The following is a 12,739-nucleotide window of genomic DNA, read 5'->3' as shown; positions in this document are numbered from 1 at the left end:
TCTCTCTCTCTCTCTCTCTCTCTGTGTGTGTGTGTGTGTGTGTGTGTGTGTGTGTGTGTTTGTTGAAAAGAACTTCACAAAGAAATGCTGAGATTACTTTCTCAGTAATCAACAGTGGAATTTATCCAAACACACAACATTACATGAAAATTTAAAAATAAGTTTGTTCTACTAAAGAACATTTTATAAGGCCGGGCAGTGGTGGTGCATGCCTTTAATCCCAGCATTTGGGAGGCAGAGGCAGGCAGATTTCTGAGTTCGAGGCCAGCCTGATCTACAGAGTGAGTTTCAGGACAACCAGGGCTATACAGAGAAACCCTGTCTCAAAAAATAAAAAAGGAACATTTTGTAACTAGATGTGTTTATAATTTAACCCAAATCAAATATGGTGATGCTTATGTCCTTCTTGTGAAAAGCATAAAAGAAATATAATATAGTTATTATAACCCATAGATACATTTAAATGTGGCTTATTTTCTTTATACCTTCACATCCTGAATAATGATGATTTAATTGTCAAAGGATTAAAAAGAGAAGCAAGATTTATAATACCTAAAAATAGGCATTTAGCTTTTCCATGTAAATTATGAGGAATTTAGTGAAACATTAGAGCACGTGACAGGGGAGATTTCATAAAGAGTGCTGAGGATTGGCATCTGTCTTTCAGAGCCCTTTGTAACCACTTCCATTGATTAAATTAAATTTAGTCAAGGTTAACCAATGCTATTCTATTATTGTGGATGGGTCCCTTGGCTATACAATTTTTACTTTAATCCTCCTGGAAATTGCAAGAAGCCAAATGAAACCTTTCACATACAGCCAGAGGGAAGAGGGAATGCACCATCATTCAGTTCTCACTCTACTTATTCTGAGAAATTTGTCTCTTTCAGTGACATTGACTTATAAGTAGCCCTTTATTGACTCCAGAGTTCAGCAGCTTGCTTCATGACTCTCCAACACTGAGACCATTGTAATTTTTATGATTATGATATGAGCTAAATTTCACTGTTAAATATCTATTGGGAGTTGTAGGCTGTTTGACCTTTTCACTCCCTCCGAAATCAATACTACCCTTCAGCAATCAAGTAGATGAACACATGAGCCAGTGGTAGACCTTTCATACTCAATGAGGAACAACTAGTTTCTGCATATCACTGAGATATTATATCTCTATTAGAAAAAGCTTAAACATGCTATTAAATTTTAATGTAAGAATGACATACAAAGTAATTGTAACATTTCTGGAGAAATTTAGGTTAAAATTTATATGTAGAGTATACTAAATATGGAAAAAACTTCAAATAAACCACTCTCCTACTGAAAACAACAATCAACATATAATCAACAATCTCTTCTATTCATAGTGTGAATCAATTCAAAACACTAGTTCACTTCTTAACATGGTAAGTCTCTGAAATCATGGTAAGTCACAATCAAGTATCAGATGTTTTCTGATAGCTAAGGTTGGGTGAATACTCTATTCAGGTCATACCTGTATTTACATCTATATTGAGACATCTTCTCATTTCTCAAAGCTAAGCTGTAACACTGGGAACCTCACATTTTACTCTATGTAATTATAATAAGAATGTCCCTCAGAAGATTGGTGCAAACATCCAAAATGAGATTGGATATAAAATAATCTTCCAAGGAGAAACCATTGTTGAAACAGTTATTATCATGTGGGTATGGAGAGTATGTAAAGGTGTTATATATTTTTGGAAATTAAATAAATTTAGAAAGTTATCTTCCCAAACTAATTTTAAAGAAATTTTCTAGATCTGTTCACAGATACTTTCTGCTATAGTTCTATTCATCATAAGTAGCCTCACTGGCACCTTCCTGTCTCATGCATTCTTGACTTTTGGTTTGGTCACATCCCCCTCCTCTTCTAGTGTCCATGTGAAATAACATCCCTTCATGTCTCTGTGTCCCTCATGGCAGGTGGACCGTAACTACTACTTCTGTGATGCCCACCCCTGAGGCTCCATATTTCAATCTCTTTTCTCACCCTGTCAGTGTGTGGAGTCTTATTGAGTTCTTAGTGATGCCATTATTTGATATTTATTACACTTGCTTCCTTGGCTAGAATTACATTGTCAAATAATATGTTTATACCTTATCTCTGCCACTAGACAGCAAGGTCCTTCAATCTGGCAATTTGATATGGATTTATTTTTAGCTCCACATAGATAGGGAGGTGCCTACTAAACTGTCATCATCATCCCTCTGTTTTCATGGTGATTGATATAAGTGAAATAAATGAAAGTATCCTGACTGGTATAATAATAGAGATAAATATCTATTCCCTGTGACAGGAAGGTGACTGTAAAAATAGTACATTCCAGAGCTATCCTTTCTCTGTCATTTGCTTGGCATGTCATTATATTGTACAGTGTGCAACAGAAAATCTATGAGAAAGAGCTATTTTATTTCCACTTATGTGTATGTCTGCATGGGTATTCATATGTGTACGCTCCTACCTGTTTAAGCCAAAAGAGGGTGCTGCATGCCCCAGAGCAGGAGTTACAGGCTATTTGTAAGTTTTTAAACTTGAGTGCTGGTTACTGAAATGTGTTCTTCTACAAGAAAACCAATTCTCTTAACTTCTAAGACATCTCTTCAGCTCCTAAAGTCCATTTTAGCATCTGAAAAACTACCACAGATTAAAACCAACTACGATTTTTTACACACACAAACAAACACACAAACACACACACACATACACACACACACGTCAAAATCTATAACCCACAGTACAGTTGGGAGAGTTATCCCCATTGCACTAAGTCAAAACAAAAATCAATAATGGGAAAAAACAGAATAAGCCATTTTCTTAATAATAACAGGAAAAAAGTAAGATTATTTTGTGAAAGATGACTACAGTACAAGATTCAAATAAGAAATCATGAAACAACAGAAACAAAAAACAAAACTCCCAAGCCAAAACCAAAACCAAACCAAAAGAAACAAAACAAAACACAAACAGAACAAAACAAAAACTACATTTACCTCATGAAATCGGAAAACACTATAGAGAGGATTTATTGCATGCTAGTAACCTAAGTTAACCTGTATCATTTATCATCTGTCTTTCTATTATCTATTTCTCTATTTTCTATCTATAATCTACCTATGATCTATCTATCTATCATCTATCTTTTATCACCTATCTGTCAATCACCTACTTGAATTTATCATTATCAATAATAGAAACTCAATATGATACAATATTTTAAGTAAAACTGAATTTTTTATGTCACAAACATAATGATGAACAACCTTATATAATTTATTTTAATATTTTCAACAGCCATGTTTTAAGCTACAGTAACTGTTATTAATTTGACAATCAAGTAGTATTTCATGGATATGTTTTTATTGTTTGTTGGAAATACAGTTTTTGCTTTTCTTGCCATTGCTTCATTCATGTTTTCTGTTTAAATATTTATTTAATAGCTACTATGTGGCAGGTCTTTTTTTTTTTTTTTCACCTCTAGAGATAAAGCAGTAGACAAGACAAAGTCCATTACTTAACACAATATTCTTTGTGTTGCTTAGCTATTTCCTCATGCTTACACCATGTGCCCGAAGTAGATCACTAGTTTGCTGGAAGCTGATTCCTCAGTTTGTTTCCTTACATATTCTGAAGTTGCCAGCATGGCAAATACTGAATTCAAAATTGCTACTCAGGGACTTACTATGTAAAATTTTGGATGTGCAGCATGAGCACCTGACTCCTAGACACTCTTCAAGGGTCAAAAGTGGTGCTATGTGCCTGCAACCTCAGGGATGGAGGTGGGAGGGAGACAGAAGTGTCCTTAGGGCTTGCTTCAGGTTCAATGAGAGCTCCTGTTTGTTAGCATTTTGTCTTAGCTCTGCCCCACAGTTACCTGGCAATAGCCAGGTGTGCCTGACTCACTATAAAGGGGCTGCTCCTGAACCTCTGCTCTATCTTGCTCTCTTGCCTTCTTGCTCCCCACTCTCTTCTCTCTTCCCCACTCTTTCCCCATCCCCCTTCCTTCTCTGTCCACATGCTCATGGCTGGCCTTTACTCTCTCTGTCTTTCTCTGTCTCTACTATCCTCTCAACTCCCCTCCTCATGCCCGGAATAAACTCTACTCTATACTGTACCTTCTTGTGGCTAGTCCCTCAAGGGAAAGAGATAGATTAGTATGGGCCCTCAGATGCAGCCCCTTACCCCATAACTGACTTCAAATTCACCAAACATTTTCACTCTCTCCTTAACTTTAAAAAAACCACAACACTGTCTCAAAGACCAAAAGTAAATAAAATAAAATAAATGAATAAAGAAATAATAAACAGATAATATAAAGTCAATACCAGCTGATATAAATATCTAGCCTCCACAAGTGCATATGTAGGTAGAACTTTCAACATACTAATTTGCATTACATTGATATGTATTACTTTGAAATATATGAGAAATCATTGAGTAACTGTGTTTGTTGTTTGTTTGTTTTACTTTCTTTTGAAAACTATTAAGAATGTGGGGCATGTGGCACATACCCCAGCACCTGGGAAGTGGGGGTAGATATATCTCTGTTGAGTTTCAGGCCAGCCAGAGCTGTAAAGTGAGAACTTGTCTCAATAAACAAACAAACAAACAAACAAACAAACAAACCAAACCATCGAAAAGTCTAGGAATGCTTACATAAAACACTAGTTATTTGGTAAAAGACTGAAAGGAAGGTTTGACATGTTGGCATTCCCTACTCTGAATATGCTATATTTTACTAGCACCTATAGAAACATAATTTGTTTTTAAAGTTCTTCGTCTGATTTCTGTTTTAGTTAGAAAATAGCATGCATATTTACAATGCATTCAGTAAATGACAGTAAATTTTCTTTCTGAGAGGTTGAGTTCATTTTTTTTAGACCTGATAATCTATTATATGTTCTATGACTGATATGTGTTTAGGTGTGTGGGGTCTTAAAGGATTAGACATGCATGTAGAGAGCAAGCAGAGAGACAGAGTTGGGGTCATCCTTACCTTCTCCCTTGCTTTAGATCAGGGTCCCTTGTTTTTCAATGCTGTGCATGACAGGCTATCTTGTCTGTGAGCTTCCAGGGACACTCCTGTCTCTGCCTTCCATCTCACTTTGCACACTGGGATTACAGATGTGCATTACCTTGCCCAGCTTTTATGTGGGTTCTAGAAGTTTGAACACAGATCCCCATAATGTTTGGCAAGAGCTTTATTCATGAGACACCTACCTCTCCAGACCCACATGTCTTTTTCAATGTAGTCACGCTTTTTAATTTCAGCCACATGTCAGCTACATTTAAAAGGTTGAGTTGCAATCACCCAATTAACTTGAACATTTTGCCTGTTTCTAATCACCTGTAAGTAAACCAAATAGCCACGAGCCCTAAGGGGCTCTTCAACTGCATCAGTATCTCTGTTGTGTCATGTTATTGTTGGTATAGGGAAGACAGGGACAGGGAACAGTAGCTGATCCAAATGTTTGTGTTCTTATTCCATGAAAAGACTTGAGTGTTCTTTTATAAAGGTAAGCTTTCCAGGGACGAAAGATCCACACATAGCCACAACATGGTAGTGTGCATTTATAAAGCACCTTTCCTACTCTCTCTAGGATCTCCAGAGAGTTCAAAGATTTCCTTTGTTTCCATGATTAAGGCTTTGTATAGTCAAAGTCTGTAACAATGCAGCAAACCCTAAGACAGGTAATTTTCCTTAAGATTTCCTCTCCTTCAGGCCACTGAAGAGGTCAGTTCAGGACCTTTGGAAAATTACACCAAACCACTCACCTTCTGGAAAAGAAAGGTCATAGAGCACATAGGTACCCTCCCCTGTGGAAGAGAAAGGCTAACTACATTTCTCAGACCAGGGCACGGATGGGGTGGGCGCTGGGGGTGAGTGGGGACTGACCATGGGCCACCTGTGGGTGTGGGAGGCCCAGAGTATTGGCTGCCTATAGACAAGGGAATTCCTTGCCACCTCATTGCCTAAAGACTAATCAGTTTAAAAGTCACACTGTTCTGCCAAGCACATTGTGCTTAATGGCTGCTGCTCTGAAAACTGTTTAAAAACTCTTACGGACAGGGTCGTTCTCTCCCTCTCCTTCATCTGCAAGGAGACCCCAGCATGCTGGAACGACAAAATTCCTCCTGCTTTTGCATCAATCCCCTGCACCATGTTGTTCACTTAGGCGGGGCAGGGTGGGTCTCTGGTAAGTTAAGGCTCTCCAGAGTTTTTTCTTTCTTTCCTTCTTCCTTCCTTCCTTTCTTCCTTCCTTCCTTTCTTTCTTTCTTTCTTTCTTTCTTTCTTTCTTTCTTTCTTTCTTTCTTTCTTTCTTTCTTCCTTTCTTTTTTTTTTGAGACAAGGTTTCTCTGTGTAGCTCTGGCTGTCCTGGAACTCACTCTGTAGACCAGGCTGGCCTCGAACTCAGAAATCCGCCTGCCTCTGCCTCCCAAGTGCTGGGAGGCAGAGTGCCAGGCTTCTCCTTACATCAGCACTGACACTGGAACAAGAAAGAGGAGTGTCTGCCAGTGTTTCTCTGCAACACAATGCCTTCATTCTTGCAGCTTTTAGGATTGATAATTCAGTTGCAATCTTGAATCTGGATAATATAACTTTAACCCTATTGTGTGGATGACTCAGGAAACAAAACACAGCAGAGAGTACATGCATGGACATGAGAAGATATAAATTGCTCATTCACTCATTCATTCATTCATTCATTCATTCATTCATTCTTCATTCAAAATCCCCAGTAAGCATCAGCTATAGAGCAGGCACCACTCTTGGTAGTTAGGAAGGTTACTGAGCAATTAATCAGAGCCTCAGAAGGAGTGGAAAGCACTTGGATTTACATATTTAGATTTCATTCACTGTCACTACTAAGCCAATTGATATGTAAAGTTCATGGCAATCAAAGAGAATGAGTAACTATAGTTTTTAATGGACTCCCCACAGAGCCTGGTCTTGACCTTTAGTCTCTGAAAGAAACAATTCCTCCTGCATTTATTTTGTTATTGCTTAATAACCTGTAGCATGTACAGCAGCTACAAAACTCAGCAATTTTGTATTTCTTGTTGATAAAAAAGTGAAAAATGTTTGGCTCACGTTTATAGTCTCTTTAAATGCAAATTAACTAAAATTCAGACAATTAATAATTAAAAAACAGACTAGTTGCTATCAATAGCAAATTTAGAAAGGTATCATAGTACTTTAAACCACATGAAGTGGAGCAGTGATGGGCAGGTCTGGGCACAGTTCATAGAAAAACTCACCATACTGACTACAGCCATTGTGAAGGGCTGTCAGAAAAATTACAGATGGAAGGATCCACAGAGCCTCTCCTGAAAATCACTGCTATTATTGTGGAGTTAACTGGATAATTTTTTTCAGCACATGGACCAAATGCATTTTTAAAAAAACATAATAAGTAGGAGGTACACAGAGAAAATGTACTTCTTAAGTCAGCTAACGAGGTCATTTTATTCAGAGAAATCAGTAAACTCAAACTACATGTATAAGAGTACAAAAGCACTCTGCATCAAAGGACAGAACTTTTAGCTAATCTTCATTCAGCTTTTCCTACGGTGAAGTGGGAAGAAAAAGAAATCTCAAAAATTGTCTCTTGTACATGGAAAACTTCATTAATATTAAAAGGAAATTTGAATTAATTGTGTTTAGATTATCTAGTATTTTCATTAAAGAACATATAGTTGATTTCAAAACAGAATTAGTTTCTAATGGCTTCTGATTGACATAAACCAGTGTCAGATTAAAGATATTTTAACTGTTGGATCCAGTAGCATTTTTGTGGTGGGAGACCTAGGGTATAGTCCCTCATTCTTTGGTGAGGAGAGTCTTGCTCATAACTGAAGTCCATACACTGAAACTACCATTCTTTCTTCATTGCCTATATATTTAGCTAATACCTCTTTGGTAGAATTTTTCATTCTCTTTGCTAAAATAATCACTCAAAAATTTTTATTTATATTGCGATTCATGTTTTCCAAAGCATTTTGATATTTATGTTATTTAAACTTTCAAATACTTACTTACATTAGACAGAGTGAGGACCAAATTCCCTGGGCCTCAGTTTCTACAGTAGCAGAATAATAGGGATCACATATAACCCTTCTGCAAAAAATTAATTGTGATAGCAGTCATGAGGATAATTTTTAACATATCTTAATTATTTACTAATCTATATCATTATTTTCATTGTGCTACATCTGTTAATGTCTTCAAACCTCATAGAAGCCTTGCAAAATATATTAATTGATTTTCCTATTTCATGGTGGATAAAACTGAGGCATCAAAAAAGCAAAAACTAATATAACAGGGCTACACAAACATTATCTTTCAGATAATGAGTCACATCAGGCATCAAGCTACTTTCATCTGTCAGTAAGCACATTCCCACATTGACACACAGCTTCAAGAAAACTCCCATTTTCTTGCCATAACTGAAAAAAATTGACTGATACTATCCAATGCAAAAATCAATCAATTCTAAAAGGCACTTGATCATGTGTTAATCTGAACATGTGAGGAGAATGAACACCAATCCAAACTATCATGGCAAAATTAATTATAGCATACAAGTAATTAAAACAAGCTTTTTATTTGTGTACATGGGCTTCCTCCTCCTAAGGTGGGCTTCAAGATGTCAGCATTGGACATGGGCAAAGGAAGGGTTTTTACAGCTCTGGGCTTTCTGAGAGAGGGTTGTCAGGCAAATAAGCATGGTTACAGGAGAAACCTAGGAAAGTAGCCATATCAATGTAGGCATATCAACCTTTTGAAACAAAGGTTACAGGGTTATTATAACAACTTTTTTGAAACAAAGGCATGATTGCCATTTCCCCAAAAGGTAGTATAGAACCATTTGCATTTAAGGTTACAGGAAGGAGCATAGTCCAATCCTTAAGAAACAGAAATTTAATCATATACAAGAAAGAAGCCACTTGTCTCTACTGTAAGATGGCTTTAAAGCAGGCTGGGTCATCACATGTACTCAAAGAAAATTGAGTGCATGAGACTGAGTCTTAATTTCTCTGTATCCTACATTATAGCTGTGGTAATTGCCAATGTAAAAGTTATTAGAATATAGCTAAAAAGTCTGAGTAAGTGTATATTGAAAAGTCTAAGCATGTTTAAATACTATTTGGAGCTCATGGGATTGGACAGGATTAGGAAAAGAAAGTTAACATTTAGAAGCTTGCTATTCACAAAACCCATGTATTTTTTAACCAAGTATTTGTAACCTCTGAGATCTTGCTAATGTATCATTATATATCATTCTACACATTCACACAAATACATAATGTCCCACATAATCAAAATTGACTTTTACTTTAAGAACATTCTACTAGATATTGAGCACAGTTACCTAATCTATTGCTATTGAAAGAAATAACAACAAAATCTCAACCTAGAAAGTGATTTTCAAACACAAGAGGAAAAAAAGATTGATTAGCATAATAAGAAAATGAAAATATTTCTGAAATGCTCTAAAGACTTCAATAGACTAAGGTGATTTGTATTTTTAATTAAATCTACTGTCAAGATAATTTAAGTGAAGATAATAACCTCATAGTCAGAGGAAATAAAGCTGGAGTTCCATGAATCAAGAGAGGAGAAATAGGCATTAGATAGAAGGAGGTGGGCAGGAGTGGTGTGAGACTATTGAATGGAGGTGATATTCCTATCTCATTAATTATCATTAAGTATTAATTTGAATTATTGTCAGTGCAGTGTTAATCCCCAATGTTGCATTTTATGTTACAAATAAGTTACTCTTATCATGAAATGATGTTGAAAAATTATCACAACATACAAAAATTGAATCCACGCCTATGTTAAATATTGCCTAAGGCTGAAAGGCTGATTACAACATATTCTGGGGAGTTAGAATGTTACAAATTTAGAACAAAATTGTGGTAGTCTCCTTCGTGGCCATTTACAGTCTCTCTCCGTGTCTAACCTAATATCTTTTCAACCTTTAGATAAAAGTTTGGAATGTATTTGTAAACCGTTTGCTTCTACCAACCCCAAAGCTAAAAGTATTTGATAACACCTGGAGCACACACTTCTGTGTGTGGGCAGCTGCCTGCCTGGTGTTCCTTCAATTTATTAGGAAATTGTCTTGATTGTTGCTGATGATGTGACATTGATTGAAAATAGTTCATGTAACTGCTTCTGTATTGAAACTCATAGTTGAGAACAACTGACTCCGTGTCCCATGGCGTTGCTCATTCATCTGTGACATAGAACAAATGATCTCTTAGTCATTCTGAGATGAGCATTGTCTTGCTTTCACACAAACTTTTATTGTTGGGATCAGTTCTTTGCACATATCTATCTTAAATTTATTGCAATAATTGGACAGTTCAACAGCGTCCACCTGTGATGGACACAGTTTCTAGTTAGAGGTGTTGGCACATAGGTAGAGTATAACTGAGTATACACTTAGGTTGGGGTGACATGTTTAGCGCAGAAACTGCTTCTCTTTGCTTTATATACATACATGCCTGACAGAATTCCTTCATATTAAAGAAAGCCAAAAAATTGTGTGTACAAATGACACAACTGAGTGTCGGTGTTGTCAGCATGCCTGTCCAACCTAATGATTCAAGTACTGAAAGCCCATAATCAGCTCCATCTATGCTTGAAGATTGCTAAGAATCACATTCAAAAGCTGCCTTTGCAAAAGTGAACTGCCAACCAAATATTAAATTGTCCCATCTTATTGATATAGAAAACTCTCAACAACTTCTGTAGAGTATACATGTCCAAGTCAATAATCTGTGGCTGCTCCTCTTCTATATTTTTTCTTTTTAGGGGATAGGGGTCTTGATGGTGGCCACCCTAGGTATTACACTTGAGTTCTGAGAGCTCCAGACACCAGCTGGGAAGTCAGGTAACAGAAACAATGATTCAGACCAATCACATGATTACAAATCTGGGGTCTCCCTCAAGGATTCAGGTGATCAGTTGTGACTTTGGACACCTAAGGAAGCAGTGACTTTGAGGGGGCAAGCACTAGACTGTCCTTGAACAGCCTTGATGACATCAGAGACAGAGAGGACCTCAGCAGCTGGTGGTTCTAGGGATCTCCAGCCCATGCTTTTCTTGGCTGGGGTTCTGGCCTTGCTGCCCAGCTCTTCCTTGATTCTACAGATCTGATTGTACTTGGGCAGGCACTCAGATAGGCAACTGGCATCAGTCTTGCTCTGTCCAGTGCAGAGTCCCATCATCCCCAAACAAACTCAATGATGAAAGTGTCCTCAGTCTCCCTAGATCAATGGGACACCATGACACCCCAGCCATTGGACTAGGCCAGGTTGTATGCCTGCATATACTCAGTCACAGAGCTGATCTGATTCACTTTGAGCAGGAGGCATTTGCAGGACTTCCCGCCCACATCCTTTGCAATCCATTTAGGATTGGTTACTGTGAGATCACCCTCCACCACCAGAATGCCTGTACTAGCTGTGAACTTTTGCCAAGCTTCCCAGTCATCCTGGTCAAAGAGGTCTTCAATGGCCACCACTGGATACTTCTAAATGAAGGACTTGTTTAGGTCAGCCTGCTGGAGTCATCTGGAGACTTAAAGTCCAGGTCATACTTGCCAAACCTGTAGAACTCAGAGGCAGCTACACCCATGCCAATGACAACCTGGTCAGTGTAGCTGGCCTTTGCAATTGCAGTCTTCAGCAGCTCCAGGCTTCTTTGTTCTCTAGGTGCAAAGCTGCCTTCATTACCCATATTGACAAGTCCTTCTTGCACTTCTTGATGACGTTCTTCAGGTTATGGTAAACCTCTCCTCCATAGCTTCCCGGAAACAGGATACCCCTACCGGCAGAGTCATGCTGTTGCATGACTAGTGTGTTGCCTGTCTGAGTAATGCCATTGATCACATTGAAAGCTGGGACCAGGAGGATGACTTCAGGGTTGCCAGCTAAGTCAGCAATGTGAGGGTAAAGCCCCCACTCCCCTTTCCATAGGACCAGCTTTGCAGACAGCCAGAGTCACTACCAGGATGGCATTTGCATCAAATTTAGATTCATTCTCAGTACCACCCATCTTGACTCGATCAATCGATCATCAGTTGGTCAATTTTCTCTTGCTCCACTACATTCAGTTTCTTGCTAACCAGAGAGCAAGTGCAATAGTGTTATTGATGTGCTCAATAACCTTTGAGACATCCTTCTTCATGAAGTACAAGTTCTAGGGCCTTGTAGATGCCAGTGGACACACCGCTGGGCACTGCAGCTTGGAAGAGATCATTGAGATGCAGATTTCCACTTCCCAGTGGGATTCCCATGGGAGTCAAATATTTTTCTGGCATGGATTTTTTTTTAAGATTATTTATTTTATGTATATGAGTACATTGTTGTTATCATCAGGCACACCAGAAGAGGGCACCAGATCCCACTACAGATGGCTGTGAGCCACCATGTGGTTGCTGGGAATTGAACTCAGGATCTCTGGAAGAGCAATCGTTGCTCTTAACCACTGAGTCATCTCTCCAGCCCTCCCACATGGATCTTGAGAATAGACCTGGTGAACTTCTGGTTGCAGGATTGCTGAGAAGGAAGGCCTTCTATATTTCTTTGACAAAATGTTTAGGCAACAGTGTATTTTAATACATCAACATGTTGTTCTACTTGAATATTTCCCTGTTTTTGAATACCCTTGTTAGATTAAGACAATTGCTGCTTTTACAAATAAAG

General features: G+C 38.0%; 1 protein-coding gene and 1 pseudogene across 29 annotated transcripts in view; both read right to left on the bottom strand.

Moving 5' to 3' along the window:
• The window catches only part of Nrxn1 (neurexin 1), a 1,104,407-nt gene that overhangs the window by 795,831 nt on the left and 295,837 nt on the right, over positions 1 to 12,739 (bottom strand). The gene's annotated exons all lie outside the window — the stretch shown is intronic.
• LOC116079659 lies at positions 9,395 to 12,358 on the bottom strand (annotated as a pseudogene).

The sequence above is a fragment of the Mastomys coucha genome, unplaced genomic scaffold (assembly GCF_008632895.1).
Source record: "Mastomys coucha isolate ucsf_1 unplaced genomic scaffold, UCSF_Mcou_1 pScaffold6, whole genome shotgun sequence".
In the NCBI taxonomy this organism is placed as follows: domain Eukaryota; kingdom Metazoa; phylum Chordata; class Mammalia; order Rodentia; family Muridae; genus Mastomys; species Mastomys coucha.
Note: the sequence above shows the minus strand (reverse complement) of the source record. Positions and strands in the feature narration are given on the sequence as shown.